A 17,809-nucleotide genomic window follows, 5' to 3' on the forward strand; every position below is an offset into this window, starting at 1 on the left:
AATATGCCGAATAGAAATCCAAGATTTAATGTTGTTAAATTTCCTGAATTTGATGATTAATTCCATTCAGCGGTCAATGACATTTTTTTTTCACGACATGGGTTGGAGGTGGCAGGGAGGGGGGGGGGGAAGAAACAGACTGGGGTACACATGTATATTTTGCCAAACAAATAAAACTGTGCAATCACTTGAGTATGCAGGTAATTATTTATTACTTATAAGAATTAATGTTCCGTGAAATAGATTTGTATGAATTGGCGGCAAATAACAAGCGCGCGAAACGCCCACTGAATGAAAAATAAGGACAAAGTTTCGAAATAACAAACAATAAAAGCCTTGAATCAGATAACCCTCTCTCTATTTCCCTAATTGTCCTTTTAATGTTTGTCGGGACATCCACTGAAAAGCGGGGTTACTGTAAACATGTTAGTCAGCGTCCAGTGACCTAGATCAAGTTCATTTTTAATCATGCCAACCGCTTTAAACGCTTGATTTTAGGGTTCTCGTCGACTTGATCCCCCTAATTCTTATTGCTTTTATCTTTTTCTATTATTTTATTTATTTTCAGCAAGTTTTTGCGAAACAGAAATATGCTAACACACGAATTAGTATATATTAGAATGTAGCTATTTCTGTTGTAAGTAATGAAAAAGGTTGACGTATGAATGACATTTATTGTATTTCAATAACGTAGTGCCTTGATGTTTTTTGCCAAAGAAAAACTCGCGCAGTGCTATAACAGTGTAGTGTGTCATCCTTAAAAAATAAGGGATAGGTTTTGGCAGATTGATTCTAGGTGATAATTTAACTACTAACGAAAGATGGCTGTTCCTTATATAGATAGGTTAGGGATAGTTTTAATCGTTTCTATCATTTCTGACATAGTATTACGTACCTATTCGATGAATCATCCGTACTGAGAACCAATGACTTCCGCTTGTCCGCTTGAAAGCAAAGCAACGCATTTTGAGACTGCATGAAAGAAAGCGAACCCTCGTAGTGGTGGTGTTGGTGGTGGTGGTGGTGGTGGTGGTATTTTTCACTCCTGATCACGGCAGTAAGCCACATTGAATAACCCTCATTTCATATTGTCGGGACAATCTACTGGAAGCTTTCATTGTGTTGGTCTTTCTTACCCATATAAATCCTACACTTACTACGCTTATTTCTTAAATGGACTTGTCCAACTTACGTTGTCTTAACAAAAAAAACCACCAAAAAACTGGCAGTTTTTAAGAAAGGACCGATATAACCTGACCTGTATTAGCGATTGTAGCTTCATAAACATAGTTTGTACTGAAATATCTTGTTCAAATTAGACATATGCACTCCTTAGGATTTTCTAGATTTCAATAACTTTCTGCAATGAAGAACTTTACCCAAAGATGAGCACAATACATCTTTAAATAAACATAATTTTGATGCCACTTTTTGGTTTATATATCAACATTACATTAACACAACATAGGTGTGACGCTCTCTTTTTTGCTTTAATGACCAACATTTCAGCACCACAATTTCGATTAGTTAAATGTCATTTGAGTTAACTGCATTTTTTCCCAAACGGATACTACACGTGTCATAATAAATCAAAATAATTTATATCAGCACCGATTTTTACTTTTATTTTCTTTGTCTTTTTTTCTTTCCCTTTTTTAAACCAAAAATTCGCGAAATATTTAGGAAGTGCAGATGCTGATGGGATTGTTACCAAGCTGACACGACACAGTCAATGTTAGAATGAATTATTTTTACAATGCTTAAACGGAATAAATACGGTCCAATGGTCAACAATAAAGTCCTGGTTGTTGTGGTCAAAATTTAGCCTTGTCGCTTTTGTAATAGAAGCGACTTTAATGGATGACTCCGTAGAAAAGGTCTTTTTAAAAGTTTTAATGACAGATATGGCGCTAAATCCACCATTCATAAAATGGTTTCGGGGTATTCAGTATTTTATTCTCTGTATCAATACCAGCTTGACACCTCTGGTCACTGGGATGTTTTTCTTTAACACGATTCACAAGAAAAAAGATCGATTAAAATTTGATTTTCGTCGCATTTAAAAGGAGTCACGTGACCATCAAGGTCGTGTTCTCAATACCAGGTCACTTGGTTTTTAAAAAGAATTGCATCATATTTATGTCACTGGTCTGGTTTAGTTTTGAGTTTTTATTGGTTAGTTTCGAATTTGAGGTCAAAAACAAGTAGGTACATTTGAATTATATTAATATTTCAATTAAGCGACTTTTGGCCGAGCAATTGTTACTACACCATCTAAATCACAAGAAATAACCAGCGATCAGCTTACTAAATATTAAAGGCTCATTATGCCTCATTTATACAATCATTTTTATTTCTCATCTTGTTACAGTTTGAAAACAAAAATTCATAATTATACATGAGTTATCTTTTTCTTCTTTTGCCATAGAGTTCCACAAGTAAAACTGTGTGGTTTTTCTACGAAGCACCCCACTTCCTAACAAACCCCTCTTTTGTATATACACACTGTTCATTATTGTGCTTGTTCTTAAAACCTTATTGAAATGAAATAAAATGTCTACTGTCAACTTATACCTTTTTGCGCGTAAGTTTTAGTTATTTTTTATCTATTTTATCTTTTATATCATTTAATCCTTAATATATGTTTTTTAAAGCCTGAATTGTTTCTAGAGAAATCTTTCCCCGCCATCGACATAAATTCTTTTACATTAATTGAACACACGCTATTAAGTAAAACTGGTTTTGAACCGCCTGACTGAAAATGGCGCTTTTTCGTACTTAAAACAAGCATGACAAGTGGTTTGATAAAAAGTGCATTAACGAAAATTATTATATAGATCTAGATATCATGATCGCCATTATATCGCTTTTGAGCCGTGAACACAAAGAAATATGTACGTGTTACTGATTTTCTCAACTTTTAACCCAACTTTGCAAGCGCGCGCTAACCTAGCCTTAAGTATTAAGCGACCGGCAGTTTGCGGACCCCGTGGCGTGAAATATGGTTTATTCTTTTATAATCTGTTCAAAAGTGGTATCTTGTAGCGAAACTTGTGGAATAAATATTTCCTTTACTGTTGACCTGGTCATTGATATCAATTTCCACATATAAATACTACTCTTATAGTTTAATAGTTACTCTTCAATTTTCATCATATTTTTTGGCTATAGCTAGCCGGCGGTAATAATGTACTTAAATTACAATTTTCTTGGGAGATTTCAGTTGTATTGTCTGCCGAAATGTTAGTTCGTTTCGCTATTTTTTACAATAACATAACTCCCGTTCACAGTTAAGAAAACATCTAAAAATATGAAACCTGCACCCACCCCTCTAAAGATCAGAGACTCAGATTGGAAACTCAGCTGAGTTTGCATCGAATGGGCTCCTGAGTAGAACCACCGACGTTCTGTAAACTAGCTGGATAGCTTCGTCACATGTAAAAATGCAAAGTCCCTCACAAGATTCGAACTCACATCGGTTAGGGTCAGGTGGTTTGAAAACTAACGACCTTTACCTCGCGAGATTCGAATCCACATCGATGAAGGGCAGTGGTTTGAAAATTAACGACCTTAAGGTCGCAAGATTCGAACCCACAACGACCTCAACCACTCAACCACGGATAATGTCTTGGTTGGTTTTTTTCAATGACTTTTACAAGAGAATCTGTCCTACTCTTGCAGATGTGCTCCGTTTTAAAAAAGAAGCTCTAGTTCTTATATGTGTCCCTCTGTAGTCAAACAGATTTGAGACAAGTTTGTTTAAAAGTTTATAAAAAATAATTGGTCAACAATTGGACGGACCTTCTACCATATGTTGTATATTTACACAAAGACGATCTTTAGCCATCCGATAATGAAAAGGAAGACCTATATAATTGTGGCATGAAAGAGGCCACGGACATTGGCTATTTGAAATTGGTCAAAATGTTTAAATTATAGTTTAAAGTGATCGGAGACGTGATTTAGAAGCCTTTTGCCAGATCATGTTTCAAGTAATTGTAATTCTATGAAGAAAATGGTTATACTTTGCAGTGAAACATAAGATGGTGTTTTGTGAAGCAAATTTTAAATGTCTGAAGAAAAAAATATGACACGATGATGAATCTTATTGTAAAGTAAAACGTGGTCAAGCAAATTTCGCGCCCCGATTTGCTGTATGTAGAAAATTTATAAGATTTTTGTTTGCTCCCTAAAGACCGCTTTTTCAAAATGATAATAATATAATACGATTAAAATTTGATTAACTTCATCATCATCACCATTACCTCATCATCATCATTATCATCATCAAACTTATCATCATCATCACCATTACCTTATCATCATCATCAGCATCATCATCAAAATTATCATCATCAATATCATCATCATCATGAAAATCATAATCATCATTAATATTATCATCATCATAATTATCATCGTCAACATCAGAATCATCATCATAGTTATCTTCATCATCGTCAACATCAACATTAACATAATCACCATCACCAACATCAACAATATCATCATCAGCAACTACATCATTATTATTATTGCAAAGTCTAGTGGGAATGTGTTATATTCAAGGCATATGTTTTAGTGATTATTGAACAAAATACTTAAACATGTCTACTTCTACTTAATATTTTTTTTTGTTTTGTTTCTCTTTTTTAGTGTTTCACAATGTGTAGTGTTATTCAAAGGGACTTTACTGAGGTTTTTGACATGACGGGACTGGAAATATTTTTTCCGAGATTCGTGTATACCATTTGATGTAGGTCTGGACCCATAACTTGTGTGCACATTCTTCTTTTTACAGGCTTATCATTTTAATTGTGCAAAATGACCCAAAAATAAAAAGCGTTGCAACGCTTTTCATTCAAATCGGGCTAGGAATCACAAAAAAATCGATATTCAATTTACTTCAATTTACTTTATAAATACTTCTCTGTTATCGTCTGCAAAGTTTTCGATTTTTTAAGTGCTGCACTTGATCAATGAAAGAACTTAAAATTTAATGGTATTAGATATTTTCAAATAATGTTTTTTAGATATTTCATTTTTACTTGAAAGCAGGTGAACGTTGTCAGGAACTCTTCAATAATATTCGTACTCCTATCTTTGACATGCTATGACTCACTCGGCTGATATATTAGTATTGTTCTTCTTCGTCTATCATTAAAGAAGAGTGGCCGCTAATGAAGCCAGGGTCAGTCTGACCGTCTGCGGGACATTATGGACGTGAGTTGATTGACGGGTTGCCTCCTCAATCCGGATAATTAACCTCGTTTCCAGGAGATAAAGTTTCAGAAAATTACAATTTCGCCTTCGTAGTTTTCTCCTCTAACAACACGACCTTAGACACGGGAAATCAACATTGAATACAGTTAGAATTTTGGTATAAATGCACATCGTATTTGTATGAAATATAAACATAATTATAATGGAAACAAAAATGAGAATGACAATGAGAATATCAAACATCTGAGTGTAAATTCTTGCTAATACTAGTAATGATAAAGACTGGTCAAGCCAGATTGTTATTTATCTATTTATTATTATTTTTATTAATATTGTTATTGTTATTATTATAATCATCATCATCATCATCATCATCATCATCATCATCATCATCATTATCGTCATTATTATTATCATTATACATGTACTATTATTATTATATTTTTTTGTATATTTTTCTTATCTATTTATATGTTGTTGTTTTTTTTATTAATGCTGGTTAACAAACATTAGCATTATACACCGAAAGATCTGCATGATGATTCTAATAAATAAGATCAACCTATGTAACGTTTCTTTAAAAAAATATTATATTGCAGTCGTTTTCATTATAGACACATTATAATCGTCAAAATGCCAAAATCAGATCAACACTGTCTGAGCCAATAGTTCTGTAAGTGGGTTTTCAAGTACTAATTTTTTATTTTTATTTTTATTTCAGAGAACTCTGTTAATGTTAAAACTTTAAACTGTTCAAAACAAAAACATGCGACGAAAATATAGTCAGACCATTTTAATAAAGACTTAGATAACGGTTATGCTGATGAGGATCGGGATAGATCTACGTATATGATCAACAAAGTCAAAATACTCCCAATTTACGACGTTATATGCAAATCTTATTAAGTACAGTACAGATTATTTTCAATAATATGTAAGTATCGTAAAAACGGGTCAACAACGATAAAGTCCGAGGTAACGGATTGTAACAACGCACAATTTCTAACCACTTGCGGAGTTTCAATCTTATTAACCAAGGTCTAGACAAATCTTAAATAATGTTGCGTCACATGTGACGTAATATTACATTTAAAATCCTCGTGTCAACAATCGATTCGTTTCCAATATTCCCATTAGTAGAAGTGGTCTAATAAGAGTTGAACTTGTTGACCTTTCGGATCTCCTCGACAAATTGAAATACACTATTGTTTGAAAATAGATAAACAACAACAACAGGCAACAACAACAGCTGAGCCATTCACTTTTTCTTCCTTTTTTTCATGCACCTTAATTGTTCGTGCGTATGTCTGTTTTGTTACCATTAGAGTCTAGTTAGATCTAGATTTCCTTTTATTTATTTATTTTCATTTAAAAAAAAAAAAAATTAATGCAAATTTCTCAATTCACATGTTTTGCGACAATGGTCATAAATATTGTCGTCTGGTTCATTCATTGAATTTTCTAATGTACGGCCAATTATTTATGAATCTGTTGGAAGAAACTACAAAAATCGCTACATTTTAAGTTAATTTAGATGGAAAATGGCCATTAATTAAGAAAATTATTATTTTGTTCATTAAAGAACAATACGTAAGAAACATGGAATAGATGTCTACGTGTTATTGTACTAATCTAACCTTACATTTAAGTTACTTAAACATAATGATAAATCTTAATAATACAAAAAATGTGTTTCTTCCAAAACTATATATAAAGCTGTATTTTGACGGAAATGTTTCAATGACAAAAATCTGGTAGGAAATTTGAAATTTGTATACAAAGGCTTAAACTTGTCTTAGTTTTATCGTCTGCGAGGAAACCGTCAAAACAGCGCGACCATTAACGCGCTAGACACTATTGTGCAGCTATTGACCAAAGTTATATAATAACTTGCAAGTCTATTTGTGCACTATCGTTGGACAAACGATTTTCAATTATTATGATCAGTGGGTTGATAATTTCGTAGCCCGCTAGGGGGCATTATCAGGTGTCAGCGCGAGGCCCCAGCAGGGCATTACTTGAAAAAATCCTTACAAGGTTACTCGGTGCATTACGTGTCGCTTTTCCTTATTTCGTTCTTTCTTTCTTTATTATTTATTTATTAAGGACAATAACAGGGTACCCAATACAAAATGAAGCAATGTAGACACGTTTTCCCACCATATTCTCAATGCATTTTGTTATAAAGATATTACACCGTTCTTTATTTAGATTAAAGGCACATTATGCCTTTTTTAATTCTCTAAAATATGTCAATCATGTTTTAAAACATGTTTTAATAATGGAATAAGAGCATGTTAGATTTTAAAGAAATGAAGAAAGTAGCGTATGTTGAATGTGCAGAAATATGTCGTATATAAACAACTTTAGAAGTATTTTGTTTACCATACAATATACTTTATTCACTATCATGATATTAATTGTAGATGGTAAATTAGTATTTATTTGGAACTGTAACAAGATAACAAATTTTTTTTTAGAGATTTCCGAGCCATAAATGGGCCTTTAACTTTAGATTTACAAATTTGGTCACTGATTACTTTATATGTGTATTTCTATCATAGTCCTTATTTATCAATGACCCTGCGTGAGTCCAAATTTTTACTACATAAAATATGGACTTTCAAAAAGAAAGATCTTTTATTTATATCCAACTTTATTCTAATAATTTCATTTAAATTATATCTTAATATCTAATCTTTCAACACAAATATAAGTGACCGTGGACCTTTGTCATCGCGCCAGCTGTAAAATCCATTTCGGATCGCCATATGTCATCAAATTTATTTCTCTCTCTCTTTTTTGAATTGATTAAAAGATGGATGCCGTAGTCAGTGACCCCTGACCTCTAACCCCTATGCTGACCAGTCAATCCAAAAACGAATAGAAAAACAAGATCTTCAACTTATGTCATTCCACAAATCATAAAAAGAGCGTCTTGAATGACCTATTTATTTTCCATGGGAAGATTGAAAATGATTGCCTTAACAGAAACATGCGCTGAAAAAATATTTAAATAGCCTCAGAAAGCCTAAAAACATAAAATTTCAAAAAAAAAATCATCAAGGTGGAAATACATGTAGTCTGCAAATAGTTAAAGAATTATGCGAAGAGTTAAAATGAATATATGAATGTGAATTTTTGTTTTGCGATTCTAAGTCCAATTTGCGTGAAAAGCGTTGAAACGCAAGGTTTTTTTTTAATTTCTGGGTCATTTTGCAAAACACAAATAATTATTCTGCAAAACAATAGAAAAGATTTTGGTTTAGACCTACATCAAAATGTACACAAATCTTGGAAAAACATTTCCAGTCCCATCATGTCAAAAAAACCTCAGTGGATTCCCTTTAAGAATAAGAATATATAAATGCATAAAATCAATAAATTCTTCAAAGGGTGTTCCTAAAGAAAGTCATGAAAAGAAAATTGCAGACTCAGATTGATTAAATATAGTCACGGCTAAATATAATATATAATTCTTGTAAAACACCTTCTTCGTGACTTGAGTATAATTTTGAAATTGTAACTTACTAATCACCCCAAAAAAAAAACTATGAAAAGACATATGTGCGCTTTCAAGTTTTCCTTTAAAAATATGAATGATAACGTTTATTTGATTCTAACGATCGGTTTAATTGCTGATATTCGGGAAAATCGCAACTTTTCGTCTCTTTCCGGCAAACTTCGGATATGCATTTGGGACCTTGATAATTTTTTTAATTACTGGACGGAATATGGGGCCCTAGGGTCCGTCATCGCTCACGGCGCTTATATAAATACATGAACCGCCATCTTATCATGTTAATGCCAATCAAATCTCGTAATACGTCACGTGACAACGTGATTTACGGTGACACGTTGTTTTCTCAGTAAACATCTGTCAAAACATTCCGGTAACGAATACGTTACCTTGATGCTCCCTGTACTAGATTTATGACCGTCTTCAGAAGAAACTCCAATATTTTCAGAAAATTTAACAATCTTTGGTCTGGTGTGATCTGATTTTGCAACAGAAGTCATTTGCTTTTTCTTCGGAGGATACATGGTTAGAAACATGACAAGGTTATTAAGTAAACAATTTTTTGACAACAAAAGATGGGTAGAAGAATGCATATAATCACATTTTCATCAAAGTATTATTTTTATTTTTCTTCATCAAAGAAATTTGCCTTACTGATCCGACCTGGGATGTACTATAACTATATGTTCCAGATCCGACCAACTATTTCTTATATTCATTTTCATCGGAATGTCTATCATGACGTCATTAACTTTTAATATGATACTTATTACCATTATTTAAATAGATCATGACCCAGTGATGTCACATCATATCATGAATACATTTCATATTACATTAATTATATAGAGCGCCATCCAAACCATTCTGCTACTATATAATAAGATCTCTGCTAAGTCGGGGCAACGTCCGATGGCAAATTTGAAAGAAGACCTGAATTACAGATCAAGATAGATAGCATATTTACTAGAATGATGATTTATCTGTTGAATGTGAAAGAAAAAAATGTTCAAAAATTATCCTGCGGAAAAAAATTGTCGACGGACTGACGGACGTACAGACGCACGTACAACGCCATACTATTCTATGACGGTCCGAAGTCACTTGTTTTTAAAGGGAAATAACTACTTATATCTCATTGATTTATAGTCAAACTGTTTGCCTCCCTTTGAATATATTATCATATTCTGTCAAGTGACCGCCCTGGAACGAGCTCTTCCTCGGAAATTCGCCTTTGACATTCACAGGTTGGACGTGACTTAAACCGAAAAAAGTAAATCATATTAATAAACAAGAAAAAAATACGACGATTTAGTGAGACATTACATATTATAAAAACAATATTTTATAATAATTGACTAGTGAGCAATTGAATATGATGTGATATTCATGTTGTATGGAACAGAATTACATTGTAGTGCATTTATTCCATCTTGCTTGATGATATTTGGACTTACATTACGCTTGCTTCCATACTTCTTTATGACAATGGAAACCTACGTATTGCTGAATACAGTCATGCATTATGATTTCATGTAATCGCAACTTCATGTGATCGCAACTTCATGTGTTCCTTTCTGAACCATTAAACTCACATATTTTAATATGCTATATGTTTAATTGCATCTTTTTTAAGGACAGCGTATAATGTTCGGTGTTTAAGATAATCTTGATATAACTAGATGTAAAATGGTAAGTTCCTGAAAGTACCTTTAATTTGCTATAAATCTGCCACTTACATTGTCGACACTATTTCAAATAAATAATTGATTTTGATCAATACTTAGGCGAATTTGACGTGTCTTTGCATTCATATGCTGCAATATATTCACTTATTACAAATTATATAATGCAAGACATGAACAGTGCGCATTGACAACGAAGATGACAACGATAGCATTATTATAATCGCATGTTACAGTACGCACTAAGCAGTTGGCAGTAAGCATAATGCGAGTTGCAATATTTTGTTTTCATATTATGACAGCAGGTGTCGCTTTGTCGCATAGTATATCTTTAAGCACAAATGTATATGAATGTATTGGTGTGTGAGGGGTGTCTGTGACACAGTAAATTGGTGACTTATAGGCCCATTGGGCTGTGTACTATAATCATACAAACATATGCTCATTATTTGTTATTGGCTATGGACATGTCACAATAATAAACAACTTCCTTCTTTCTTCATTATATATTGTACTGCGTAACACACCTATTCCCCACTATTAGTGACCCTGAGACATTTGTAAAGTTTATAGCCAATAAAATTTGCCCCTTTTTAATGTTCAAGTCATTAGATAAAGATCTTTGCAGCACCAAGGCAGGTGCTTAACAACCGGATGGCAGCATTATATGTTTTGATAAGGGAGTACACCACTATTGCATGAAACTGACACGTATATATTCCATCCCAGCTCATGAACTTATCTTTGGGCTGAGCTGGGGGTTGCAGCCCTCAAGCCAGGGCCTGAATCCGCCACTGTATAACTGCCCCATTAAATAACTGTTCACGAATATATTTTTTCTATTAGACTGTATACATTATATAAAATTATATTGCATAACCTTTTTCTACTTATATTTATATTCTTTCCTGGCCAATATATATATTTAGTGCTTGGTACGTATTTATATATACGCAAAAGAATACCGTTGTATGGTCACCGCAGTTTATGTACGGAAAACGAAATGTGGAAAAATTCCTTTGATCTTGATAATAGAGTTCTCGCCCCTTAACAGTACATTGTTTAAATTGCTTATATATATTGTAAGATGATCAAACATAATCCACAAAGCATCAGACAGCATAAACACTGAATAATGGATATTATAAGCGAAAGCTGATAGTAATCACGTTATGCGAGAGATAAATCATATAAGTCACACACATGTACAAAAGGAAGTAAGGAATAAAGTTAAAAGTAATACAAAAAAGAACTAAACCGTAACTAGTTTGTATAGAGCCTGAAGAAATGTAGCTTATACATAAAGGAATATGACGTTAACATTTTAATGTTCCAAAACAGTACGATAAATAGCTTGTGCAAGTTTGATAGTTATCACTCAATGAAAGAATTAGTCACTACGAAAGTTTGAATGAAATAATGAAAAAATAAAGAAAAGAATGCACCCTTATGCAAAGTTCAAATATCATAAAGCAAGATGGAATAAAGCATACTACAAGTTCCAATGTCATCAAGCAAGATGGAATAAAGCATACTACAAGTTCCAATGTCATCAAGCAAGATGGAATAAAGCATACTACAAGTTCCAATGTCATCAAGCAAGATGGAATAAAGCATAATGCAAGTTCCAATGTCATCAAGCAAGATGGAATAAAGCATACTACAAGTTCCAATGTCATCAAGCAAGATGGAATCAAGCATACTACAAGTTCCAATGTCATCAAGCAAGATGGAATAAAGCATAATGCAAGTTCCAATGTCATCAAGCAAGATGGAATAAAGCATACTACAAGTTCCAATGTCATCAAGCAAGATGGAATAAAGCATACTACAAGTTCCAATTTCATCAAGCAAAATGGAATAAAGCATACTACAAGTTCCCAATTTCATCAAGCAAGATGGAATAAAGCATAATGCAAGTTCCAATGTCATCAAGCAAGATGGAATAAAGCATACTACAAGTTCCAATGTCATCAAGCAAGATGGAATAAAGCATACTACAAGTTCCAATGTCATCAAGCAAGATGGAATAAAGCATAATGCAAGTTCCAATGTCATCAAGCAAGATGGAATCAAGCATACTACAAGTTCCAATGTCATCAAGCAAGATGGAATAAAGCATAATGCAAGTTCCAATTTCATCAAGCAAGATGGAATCAAGCATACTACAAGTTCCAATGTCATCAAGCAAGATGGAATAAAGCATACTACAAGTTCCAATGTCATCAAGCAAGATGGAATAAAGCATACTACAAGTTCCAATGTCATCAAGCAAGATGGAATCAAGCATACTACAAGTTCCAATGTCATCAAGCAAGATGGAATAAAGCATAATGCAAGTTCCAATGTCATCAAGCAAGATGGAATCAAGCATACTACAAGTTCCAATGTCATCAAGCAAGATGGAATAAAGCATACTACAAGTTCCAATGTCATCAAGCAAGATGGAATCAAGCATACTACAAGTTCCAATGTCATCAAGCAAGATGGAATAAAGCATAATGCAAGTTCCAATGTCATCAAGCAAGATGGAATAAAGCATACTACAAGTTCCAATGTCATCAAGCAAGATGGAATCAAGCATAATGCAAGTTCCAATGTCATCAAGCAAGATGGAATCAAGCGTACTACAAGTTCCAATGTCATCAAGCAAGATGGAATCAAGCATAATGCAAGTTCCAATGTCATCAAGCAAGATGGAATCAAGCATAATGCAAGTTCCAATGTCATCAAGCAAGATGGAATCAAGCATAATGCAAGTTCCAATGTCATCAAGCAAGATGGAATCAAGTATAATGCAAGTTCCAATGTCATCAGGCAAGATGGAATCAAGCATAATGCAAGTTCCAATGTCATCAAGCAAGATAGCATAAATGCATTAATTCTGTTCCATATGCAAGTTTGCCAGAAATATTTTCAACAAGAAACTATATTATAACAGGATGGCATTTATTTTAGTAATGACACTGTATTTCTTCGGTAACGTAGATTTCAGATCTATTAATGTAACATATTGGCTGCATATAAATAAAAAATGTCTGTAAAATATATCAAAATTTCTAAATTCTCGATCCGGAGGGACTTTCAAACCCAGGAAAATTCAACGAAGTTGGGTACCTTGCTTATTTTCAGTTAATTTCTTCAAAGATAAATTTTCGTAGAAATCAAAAAGAGTCAATTTTGGAAATGATTGTTTTATGTATTTATTCAAAGGATATATATCATATATAATATATGAGAGGTCGAATGCATACACAAATGTTGTATGTAGCAACCTTTTTTTCAAAACATTCAACTTTCAACTTTCTTGATATTTAGAAAAGTTATTGCTAAGCAGTTCTATATCTATCCCCTTACACCATGTCACGTATGTTTCATTTTATTCAAATACAATTAAAGGTTAAGAAAACAATTTTATTTTTGTAAGATAATTTATTTTTTTGGATACTATGTTAACATTATTATATATAGAATGAAATACGGCCAGTAAGCTCTTGGCAGAAACGAATAAGTTGTTGTTGAGAACTTCAACAGCTTGTTATATTTATTTTTAACATTTCTGCGGGTACATAAACATATTATGAACATATCTTTCCTTTGAAAAACACTTTTGTATCTTCTTACATCTAATACAAGGTAACCGTTACTAAGAGGCATGCTAATCCCAACTTTAACTTTTATTTTCAAAAATTGTCGAATTTTAAGTTGGAGTAACGTATGTTTCACACTGGTTTATTTATGAACTTTATCACAGAATTGAAACTTACATGTAAAATCTATTTTATTATTTAGGAATCAAATGTACATCATTCTTTTGTCATAAAATGCGATTTATGCTTTTATATTTGCATGTGTAAACAATATAAAGTCTGTTTGATAAAAGTAACGTTTGTTTCACTGTGGTTAATAAAACAAGTTAAAACTAGGCCAAAGTTAAGAAAATTTACTTACTAATGTCAAATTGTAGTTAAAGTTGCTGTTATACGTGCTTTCTGAATTAAATTTCCCTTTTGATAAAATTACTTTAAAAAGTTTGTAACATATGTTTTTGTAACGTATGTTCCATTTTTTCATTGAAAGTGGGTTGAAAATTGAGGCAAGAGCGTATAACCCGCCATGATTTGTGGTTAATATATTAAAGTTACACACATGTTCATTTTCTTTCTTATTTGGAGTCTTCCTTGAATGGATCAGCTCTTAAACAATGGTAACGTATGTTTCTTTTTAAAATGCTGTTGAAAAGATTTGAATAAAAAATGAAAATTTCCGAAAACAGAATGATATTTGAGAGGCTGCAAGCTTATTTTTGCTTATAATTATATACATGCTGTATTATTAAGCATGCATCGATTCAATTATGTAATTTCTGTTTGGCTTCTAATTGTTTTAGGTTTGTCACTATTTATTTATATGCATTTGGCGACATTTGATCATCCAATATATCAATGAAGTTTTAACAGTCGAATATAATTTTTACTAATAACCAAAGTGCATATGCACGCAGCAATGACTAATTGTACATGTTTCGTGTATTCTGGAACTTATTTTTCTGAAACACAATTTCAAAGTTGAAAATTCTAGGTGGCGACAGTAACGTATGTTACATTTCAGGGCATTAATGGTACTTGTTAAAGAAAAATACCAGATAAAAATGTAAAACTGAGAGAGTCCCTATTAGACAAAGTGGCAGCCACCACGACATTGTGACCTCAAGAAAAACCTTCCTATAAGAGCTACCCAGTGGAACATCAAATGCTGTGTTTTATTGAGAATGAGCGTTAGATATAATTATCTCCTTTTTAATATTCACCTTTAAAGATATATAAACATTGAACTTATCCTGATCCATCTATATGGTACAAGACAGACTTCATTAATTTTATCTACATGTATTATTTTTATTGCTTTCATGAAACATTGTCTCAACATTTCTCCATTCATATTCCTAGAGTATTTTCCAGTTTTAGGAACCTGTCGCACGAAAACTGGAAATAGTATACAATAAGTATCTCAGACCAAAACCAGTTTTTGTTCTGCCATATATTATGAGCTTGTGACATTGGCTGATTCACATTTCTTATGCAGATGCAACATGATCTTTTTTTGTTTATTCATTTAGGTCGCATTCATTCTTTTACTTGGGAACACACAGTGGATTATTCTTCTGCGGATATTTCACAAGTTTTATGTTTAAATGTTGAATACTGCTTTAGCCGGTACTAGTATGGACTATAGGGTGTGTGGACGGTAGCTTGCAATTGCTGTCTTAAATAAGTACATGTCTCATTCTTGATTTGTATAAATATATAGATACATGTAGAACAAAAAAAATGTGATCAAATGTTAAAATTTAATTGTAAAATGCAGCTAAAGCGATAATGAAACAATTTCGATATGATATATAATATGAGCCGCATCACGACAATACCAACATAGTGCGTTTGCGACCAGCATGGATCCAGACCAGCCTGCGCATCCGCGCAGTCTGATCAGGATCCATGTTGTTCGCTATCAGTTTCTTTACTTTGCGAGGATGCGCAGGCTGGTCTGGATCCATGCTGGTCGCAAACGCACTATGTTGGCTTTGTCGTGACGCGGCTCATATTATTTTGCACACACAAGTGACATACTGTTTGGTTATCCTAATTTACACAAAATTTCAGTCACCGCAATAAGATTTTTATCGATAATTAACTTTGCTGTTACATGAGGAATATACTTGAGACATAGTTCAAGGTTCCCGTACTCTGAGCTGTAGTGCTGCAAATCAGCCTATTTTACTAGCCACTTTAGAATGGTAACTGGTCTATGTCAGGCAACAGCAAATTTCATATACCAAAATGTTCGTCTGGATTACTTTATTATGCAGGCTGTTGATTTATTGCATTAATACAATTCCCTTTTCATGTCTGTCGCATGAAGTGGTTTCAGTACTCTGATTAATCTAGCACTCGGCTTGTACCCTTTGTGCAACTGCAATAATAGAGGTTAATGCACTTTTCTTTTTCGAGCATTAACATCTGCAGAAGCATGAGAAAGCATTTAAAACCCTAGCCTCCAGGGCAAGGAATTTAATAAGTCCAAGTGTTTCTGAGATGTTAATGCTAGATATACAAAGGCGCTATTCTTGCATATATATGTCAATGTCTGATTTTAGTTTGTTTAATTGGGTTTTAGGTCTGTTTGTTTAATTGGGGTTTACGTCACACTGACACATTATAGGTCATATGGCGACGTTCCAGCTTTACTGGTGGAGGAAGACCTCAGGTGCCCTTCCGTGCATTATTTCAGACACAAATGGGCACCTGAGTAGAACCACAGATGTTCCGTAAGCTAGCAGGATAGCTTCCTCACATGAAAGAATCCAAACCCCTGTTGGGATTCGAACCCACAGCGGTGAGGGGCAAGTGGTTTGAAGTCAACAACCTTAACCACTCAGCCATGGACGCCCCGTCTGATTTTAGTAATACCACAATTAATCGTCTCTATATGCCTTTCAAAGTGTAAAAGAGATGTCATTTAACAGTTATGAGATAATGAAAGTTCTTGAGCCATCATTACAGTCAGCTATTTTTACTATTAAGTCACCCACATATAAATACATACTACAATAGCATGGTTTTATTAGATCTTCCGTTTAAGTATAGCTGCATGTGCAGTTTTTTATGCAATTATATATGACAGTATATAAAACATTGATAAATCAAGTGTAGAATCTATTTAAGAGCATTTAAAACCCTTTTTCAAAGGGTCGGTGTGTTGACGTCATTGAAACAAACACAGTGAAAGATTATATTCCACTGAAGATTGACATATCAAGACTGGTAATAATTTTTGAATTAGAACCATTTGATGTTGTTCAGATTCAGAACCAATAAGTTATGTGCAACATCACAGACCATGTTTTCACCAAACATTTTTTAGAATAATCATTTATAAGCTGAGTTGCAACAAAAATCACTTAAAAGGCTAGGAAAAGGAGATAAGCCAATGAAGTCTACTGCCCAATATCTTGAACTGGAAATTAACATTCTCTATGAAAAGGGCATTCTGGGTACCGGTAATGCTAAGGCACTATTGAACACCATCTGGATCAACAACTGTATACTCTTTGGTTGGTCTCAGGAACAAAAGAGAATTATGATTTGAGGTACAGCAAAAAATATAGTTGCACAATTTTAAAATTATATAGTTTTTAAAATCATACTGTCAAATTTCTTATCAAGTTTCAAAAACCTTGATTTAATAAATGTCAAATAAAAACAATGATTTATAAAAGCAATGACTTATAAAAACAATAACTTTAATAATTATAGACATAAAATTCACAGCCTTGTTTTAATTTTACAAACCATGAATCAGCAAATAAGTGCTCCCACTG

This window comes from Ruditapes philippinarum, unplaced genomic scaffold (assembly GCF_026571515.1).
Source record: "Ruditapes philippinarum isolate M1 unplaced genomic scaffold, ASM2657151v2 ctg3289_1_1_1_1, whole genome shotgun sequence".
Classification (NCBI taxonomy): Eukaryota; Metazoa; Mollusca; class Bivalvia; order Venerida; family Veneridae; genus Ruditapes; species Ruditapes philippinarum.